Below are 8,477 nucleotides of genomic sequence, written 5' to 3'. Positions count from 1 at the left end.
TGTAGTCCACCTGTAAAAATAATGTTAAAATAAAGCACACACACAGAAAAGTAAAACTTTATTACACACACACACACATCCACACACCTCACTTTTACACCGCTATACATACCGATCCAGGATCCAGCGCTGGTCTCTCTGCAGCAGAGCCGGACAGCCCGCACTGACAGCGGGCTGAACCGGATTTCTCCGATGCAGCTAACAGCTTCTGTCGCGTTGTTCCAGCACGACACAGGCTGAGAGCGTGATTGGGGCGATGTGTCTCCATGTAGACGCATAGCTCAGCCCTGATTGGCTGAGCTATGCGTCTCTATGGAGACACATAAGCCGGAGACGCTCTCAGCCTCTGTTGCGCTGGAACAACGCGACAGAAGCTGTTAGCTGCATCGGAGAAAGCCGGTTCAGCCCGCTGTCAGTGCGGGCTGTCCGGCTCTGCTGCAGAGAGACCAGCGCTGGATCCTGGATCGGTATGTATAGCGGTGTAAAAGTGAGGTGTGTGGATGTGTGTGTATGTAATAAAGTTTTACTTTTTTGTGTGTGTGCTTTATTTTAACATTCTTTTTACAGGTGGACTACAAGTCCCAGCGTGCCCATTAATGCCCTGTATGCTGGGACTTGTGGTTCTCCAAGTCCCAGCATGCGGTGGAGGTCTTCTGGCACTTGTATTTCTCCTGTATTAAGCAATGTTAGGAATGTGAATTTAACCCTATCAGGCCGGCGTCCAATGGCCAGGGACGCCGGTGACAGCCCCGGGCTTCAGCCCTGGACGGGTGAAGCCTGGGGGGGAGGACCCCTTTATTGGGGGGGTCCCCACTCCTCCAGGTACCCCGTCCAAGGCTGACCAGCCACGGTGCTCATGGTACGGCCGGGGGACCTTGTGTAAAAATTGTCCCCCGGCTGTGGCATGACACTGCGGGCTGTTGGAGCCCGGTGCTGGTTTCAAAATACGGGGGACCCCTACGCTTTTTGTCCCCCCCTATTTTTGGAACCAGGTCCGGCTCAATGAGCCCGGGGCTGGTTATGTACAGGAGGGGGGACCTCACGCCAATTTATTTTATTTATTTTTTTTAAATCACAAAATCGCACATTTTAACAAAATCGCACCTTTTCATGACTAAAAAATGGCACTTTTCATCTCGAAAATCGCCCTACATCGCACTTTCTCGCACTTTTCATGCCGGAATACACACCTCATTAAATATGCGATTTCTGGAAAAAATGCGCTTTTAAAAAACTGCGATACAGGGCGATTTGAGCAATAATCGCATTTTCGGAAAAACGGTCAACACAATAAATCTCGCCCAAAGGTCCTAATTCAGATTGGCTCTCAAGAGCAAAATCTCTCTCTAATGGGCAAAACCATGGGCACTGCAGGTGGGGCAGATTTAACATGTGTAGAGAGAGTTAGATTTGGGCTGGGAGTGCTCTAAATTGCAGTGTAAAAATAAAGCAGACAGTATTTACCCTGCACAAACAAAATAACTCACCAAAATGTAACTCTATCTGCACATGTTACATCTGCCCCACCTGCAGTGCACATGGTTTTGTCCATTAAAGAAGGAGTTTGCTTTTGCAATCCAACCTGAATCACCCCCAAAGTGTCAATATGTGATAAAGAAATGTGCTTGTGGGTTACGACAACAGTCAAATAAAATACTATTGCTGACGGTTGCTGACCTCTTTGGGGAACGCACTGTAGACTGGTGTTTTGAGGACTAAAAAATATCAGATGCCGTATGCAGTAGCATGAGTACCCAGAAACTCCCCCAGGAATCTAAGGACCTAGTCTGAAAGCTGAGGGTCCCCTCTTTCCATGGGTACAATAATTTTATAAATCGGCCCTTGGGAACCGGAGATATCTGACTTCAAAGCAGTGGTCCCCATCCAAGCAGATATTTCAGGTTCTGTCTGACTTGGAGTTTTGCTGAGGGTATATTCCAAAAGCTGGGACTCTCCCCCTTTGATGGACACTAGAAGCTTGTCTCTACTTTTCCCAGAACCAGAGATATCAGCCTTCCAGCAGCTGGTTACTGCTCCAGCTCCACACACTTGGTATGTAGTTTTATATACTCGTTGGCGGATTGCGCTGCCTCCTGAAATCCTATCCCCTAGTCCAGTGGTTCCCAACCTTTTTTCTCTCCCGTACCCCTTGATTAGGCTTCTCATTGATGAGTACCCCCTCCACTCAATTTAAAATATAGACAGTACTTATGAGTGGAGTGGAAGTGAGTGATATGTGTATCCTTATGCATGTCCTTATATTAAGGAGTAGCAGACAGGAATTGTGCCCTTCCGTGTCTGGCTGCTGGTTGTGTATTGTCTCCGGGGTTCCCACTTACACCTGTAGGATTAATGCCGCTGCTTCTTCCACCTGTGTCAGTGCAGGGCAGATGATCGCTGATGTCTGAGGGCAGCACGGGTAGCTCCCAGTGGATTGCTGGTCAGGCAAAAGCACAATGAGACGCTGATGACGCTGAAGACAGAACCATAAGTGACACAACATGGTTCTTCTCTGTGGCAATGGGTCTTCTTCTTCTGCCATCAAAATACTTTTTTTCATCTTCCGCCATTACCAATATTATTTTCAAGTACCCCCAACTGGTCGGCAGAGTATCCCCAGGGGTACTAGTACCCCAGGTTGGGAACCACTGCCCTAGTCCCTAGTACCATTTCGTAGGTGGGATTCTCTAGTTTTTAATTCTATTAAAATCTAAGAAATCTATTTCTGGGAACTGGAGATATCTGCAGTCAAGCAAGCTGTCCTCCCACCAGAAAATTATGAATAATAAGCCTACTCCACTATACACCCCTCCTCTGCGTACTGTAGTAAACATCCTCTACCACCCTGAAAGTTATGTATTGGGACCCCTTCATTCAGCCCAATGCCCCCTTCTCCCACCCCATCTCCCACCATCTGTGCAGTAAAGGGGTAATTAGTGGAAATTACTGATCCAGGCCCTACATGCTGAGCGGTTGAATACCGAGGGACATCAAAGCTTCCCCCACCCCTACCACTGGAGGATCGGTGGAGGCCCCAATACATTGCTATGTATATATATTTATATTTATATATATAGAAGATAACGATCAGGCGGCACTCTCGGAGTTTGGTGAAAAAACAAGTGAGGTTTATTACTCCAACATGTTTCGGGCTATTGCCCGTCCTCAGGGAACAACCAAATACACTCTGTGATACAAATATATAGTGCAGTGCAAAATGAAAAAGCAACACCCCCTTCCGGTAAATTCGCGCCATATGTCACCTACCTGCGGCTTCCCCAGCCTGTGTCTCCCTGTCCGCCATTGATACGCCGTGCTGCGCTGCGGGGAATCGTTCAGGGGCGCACCATCACTTCCGGCTCTGTTAGTTCAGCCCTCTGACGTACTTCCCCCGTCCTGCACTGCGCTCCAGGCTTCCGGGTTCCAAGCCTCATTGTGGGTGCCGCTGTCAGGTGACAGCTGTGCGAATCTGTGCAAATACAAATACAAAACCATACATTAAATGTCAGCTTAAAACGGCTGAATAATAATACCATCAAAGTGTAATAAAAGCTTTAAGAGGCTTCAGTATGAGCCATATAAGAGGTCAGAAAAATCTGACCATTAAAATTTGTGCAAACCATTTAAAGACATACATACATCAAAAAATACGTGAAAAATTATTACAGAAAAAATGTTAAAAAGTACAGAATACAGATCATCTTGTCATCAAAGTCATAAATACTTTTAGATTATTACATATATCATTTGATTTCTACTAGATACCCAAGAGATCCGATATACAACTGCATGTCACCCAGATGTTGATTTATTTAGTTTAATTTTTGATCATATCTTTTTTAAAGAAAACTCTGTAGACCATGTTGTTCATTAAGGCCTCTGGGGGCAATTGTGTCTAGCCTGAAAATCCATCTGGCCTCTGCCTGTAACAGGAGCCTACCCCTATTTCCTCCTCTTATTGTGGGTGGGATGTGGTCCACTATTTTTGAACGGATGCTGGCAATACTGTGTTTAAATAGCGCACAGTGTCTTGCCACTGGTTGGTCGCTAGTGCCAACACTCAGTGCCTGCCTAATAGCATGACGATGGTTCGCCATGCGTTCTTTGAATTGACACTCCGTCTTGCCCACGTAGTATAAACCACATGGACAAGACAGAACATAAACAATAAATCGTGTAGAACAGGTCACTGAGTGTTTGATGGCTATTTTACTGCCATTGTGGGGATGATTGATGGTGCCCCCTACTAGCATGGAGCTGCAGGTAGTGCATCCCACACACCTATAACAGCCTTTAGGGCGTGTCATGAAGTGTGCTGGTGCCTTCTTCTTGTTAAGATTGGTCACATCAACCTTTACCAGGATGTCAGCTAGGTTTTTTCCTCTCCTATAAGCTGGCATGATCCTGGAATCCTTCAAGCTTTTTAAATCCCTATCAGTTGCTACCAGAGGCCACAGGCTTTTGACTTTTTGAGTCATTGCACTGCTGCCATCAGCGTATTGAGTTACCCAAGGGATTCTATTATCAAGTGACTGTTTCTTTTTAGATGTATTCAAAACTGTCTGGCGGGGCATATTTAAAACTTTTTGTTTAGTTTTCTCCAGATCACTTTTCTTATATCCCCTCTGTTCAAATTTCACCTGCATTTGATCCAAATCTTTTTTAGTTTGTTCTTCATTGCTCGTAATTCTCCTCACACGTAACATCTGTGAATAAGGAAGACCGTAACGCAGAGACCTTGGATGGCAACTTTCTTGTCTCAATAGTGTGTTACGGTCTGTCTCCTTCACAAAGATGGATGTTTCTATCTTCCCATCTCTGATACATATCTTCACATCTAAATAATGTATTTCATCCCTGCTCATATTAAATGTAAGTTTGGCAGGGCAGGAACTCGCATTATGGTCTTCAAGAATTTGTCTGAGTTCTAGTTCACTGCCCTGCCAAAATATGAGCAGGTCATCTATGTACCTTAAGTACAACAATACCTTGTTTATGTGGGGAGCCTGGTAGATGAGTTGTTGGTCAACAACATCCATGTACGCATTGGCGTAGGACGGGGCCACATTGGACCCCATTGCCACGCCCTGCCGTTGACGGTACATCTGACCATTGAAGTAAAAATAATTTCTATTCAATACTAAATGCAGTAAGTCAAGAAAGAATTTTTTATCTGGGCCAACATAAGCCGGGCTAGTTTCCAGCAAACCCTGGACCGCCTTCATGCCCTCCTCGTGGGGAATACACGTATATAGTCCCACTACATCGACACTGCACATTATGACATTCTCTGGCAAAGTACCAAGCCCCTCCAATTTTTCTAATAACATGTTAGTGTCCTTGAGGTAAGAATTCGTGAGCTGAACACAAGGGTTAAGTAATGCATCTAAATAGGTGGATACCAGTTGGTAGAGGGACCCCCTGGCAGAAATAATGGGTCTACCAGGGGGTCTCTCCAACCCTTTGTGCACTTTTGGCAGGGTATAGAACATGGGGATCATTGGAAAGTCACTCATAAGAGCTGCCCCCAATTCAGCTGAAATAATGTTATCATGTGTGGCAGCGATAATAAGATTGTCCAACTCACGTTTATATATCCCAGTCGGGTCTTGCTGCAAGTGTTCGTATATAACATCATCAGTGAGTTGTCTTTGACATTCCAATAAATAGTCCGCAAGATCTTGGACCACCACCGAACCCCCTTTGTCTGCCTTGCGGATGATTATATCAGTCCGCTTTTGTAGATCCTGCAAGGCAGTTTTCTCCAATTTGGATAAATTCGACATAAATCTGGGGTCCAGGGTTGTGTTATCCCCAACTGATTCCATCATGCGGGAAAAAGTTTTGATGGAAGTGTTTGTAACTTGGGGGTCGAACTTTGATCTGGGTTGTAGCTTCCGTACTTGAATGGGTATATCAATCCCACTGGGACCACTGTTAGGTTTCTCATGAAAGAATTCTTTAAGTCTTAATGATCGGCTGAACTTATAGCAGTCAACCTTCCAATCAAATTTGTTAGGAAGGTGACTAGGGATAAATGTAAGTCCTTTTGATAACACCGATATTTCAGGGTCACTTAGGGGAGTTCTGGAAAGATTGAACACGAGGTCTTTTATTGGCGGTTGCTGCCGCGGCCTGCCTTGCCTCTCCGCCTGCCGCCCGCGCCTCGTCCGCCTTCTTTTCCTCTTACTGGCTTTAGACCCGTCCGGGTCGTAATCCCTAAAGGGAGAGCCTTTTTAGAAGTAGAGGGAGCCTGCTGGTCAATTTCACTGGCAGAGGTGCTTGATTCTTCATAGTCCACAAACTTCTGTTGTTGTCGTCGGCGAGGACGTTTTGGGACTTGTGTGGCATTCTGTGGCCCTGCTGTACTCAGCCACTGATATACGCGGTTCTGCTCGTAGTCCGCTTGGACTTTTCTGCGTTTTTCCCTCTTGTATTTGACCAGCTCTTTTTGGTATTGCTCTATTTGATTTTTCAACTTCGTGTCCCAATCTGTGCTGGTGTCGGCTGTCAACGTTGACGCATGTGTCGATTCAAATGTCTCAATTTTTGTGCGTGTCGCTGTTAATTCTTTTGTTGACTCGTCGATTACCAGCAATAGCAGATCCATTGAGCACTTATTTAAAATGCTCACCCATCGTTTGCAGAAGGCGATGTTCTGCCTTCCGATGGTGGGGACATTGCGCACTCGAAATCCCCGCGGTATCTGCTTCTCCTTGAAATAATCAGCCAGCGTGGAGGCATGCAGCTGATAATCAACTTCCCTTTTCTTAAGGAAATACCAATCACGATAAAGTTCATCATTTTCTGCCGCAGGTATCTGTGACTGCAATTTAGCGGCCTGCACAATCAAATCCGCATCACTATCAGAATAGCTGAACCGCTCACCTGTGTCTATTTGTGTCAGATTGACACCAGGTATGGATGGTTCCATGGTGCAAAGCGATGGACTTCTCAGAGGTTGACACAATTAGTCGACACACTTGTGTTTCTGTACTGTGTCCCAACCGGATGGGAATCACTTCTCCCTTGCGGACTGCAATGAAGGTTTGTGTGGGGGTGCCTTGGCTGGAGATGATGGCCCGGATGCACACGGCTATCACTTCCACAATATACACGGTATCGCCCGGCACTCCACAGAACATAGCCTGTATTAATTACCCGGTGCCTTCCTCTCTGGACCCATTGGACCCGGCATATAGAAGATAACGATCAGGCGGCACTCTCGGAGTTTGGTGAAAAAACAAGTGAGGTTTATTACTCCAACATGTTTCGGGCTATTGCCCGTCCTCAGGGAACAACCAAATACACTCTGTGATACAAATATATAGTGCAGTGCAAAATGAAAAAGCAACACCCCCTTCCGGTAAATTCGCGCCATATGTCACCTACCTGCGGCTTCCCCAGCCTGTGTCTCCCTGTCCGCCATTGATACGCCGTGCTGCGCTGCGGGGAATCGTTCAGGGGCGCACCATCACTTCCGGCTCTGTTAGTTCAGCCCTCTGACGTACTTCCCCCGTCCTGCACTGCGCTCCAGGCTTCCGGGTTCCAAGCCTCATTGTGGGTGCCGCTGTCAGGTGACAGCTGTGCGAATCTGTGCAAATACAAATACAAAACCATACATTAAATGTCAGCTTAAAACGGCTGAATAATAATACCATCAAAGTGTAATAAAAGCTTTAAGAGGCTTCAGTATGAGCCATATAAGAGGTCAGAAAAATCTGACCATTAAAATTTGTGCAAACCATTTAAAGACATACATACATCAAAAAATACGTGAAAAATTATTACAGAAAAAATGTTAAAAAGTACAGAATACAGATCATCTTGTCATCAAAGTCATAAATACTTTTAGATTATTACATATATCATTTGATTTCTACTAGATACCCAAGAGATCCGATATACAACTGCATGTCACCCAGATGTTGATTTATTTAGTTTAATTTTTGATCATATCTTTTTTAAAGAAAACTCTGTAGACCATGTTGTTCATTAAGGCCTCTGGGGGCAATTGTGTCTAGCCTGAAAATCCATCTGGCCTCTGCCTGTAACAGGAGCCTACCCCTATTTCCTCCTCTTATTGTGGGTGGGATGTGGTCCACTATTTTTGAACGGATGCTGGCAATACTGTGTTTAAATAGCGCACAGTGTCTTAAATAGCGCACAGTGTCTTATGAGTGACTTTCCAATGATCCCCATGTTCTATACCCTGCCAAAAGTGCACAAAGGGTTGGAGAGACCCCCTGGTAGACCCATTATTTCTGCCAGGGGGTCCCTCTACCAACCGGTATCCACCTATTTAGATGCATTACTTAACCCTTGTGTTCAGCTCACGAATTCTTACCTCAAGGACACTAACATGTTATTAGAAAAATTGGAGGGGCTTGGTACTTTGCCAGAGAATGTCATAATGTGCAGTGTCGATGTAGTGGGACTATATACGTGTATTCCCCACGAGGAGGGCATGAAGGCGG

Source organism: Crinia signifera, chromosome 1 (genome assembly GCF_055691185.1).
Source record: "Crinia signifera chromosome 1, ASM5569118v1, whole genome shotgun sequence".
NCBI classification, from domain to species: Eukaryota; Metazoa; Chordata; class Amphibia; order Anura; family Myobatrachidae; genus Crinia; species Crinia signifera.
This window is presented reverse-complemented; position numbering follows the sequence as displayed.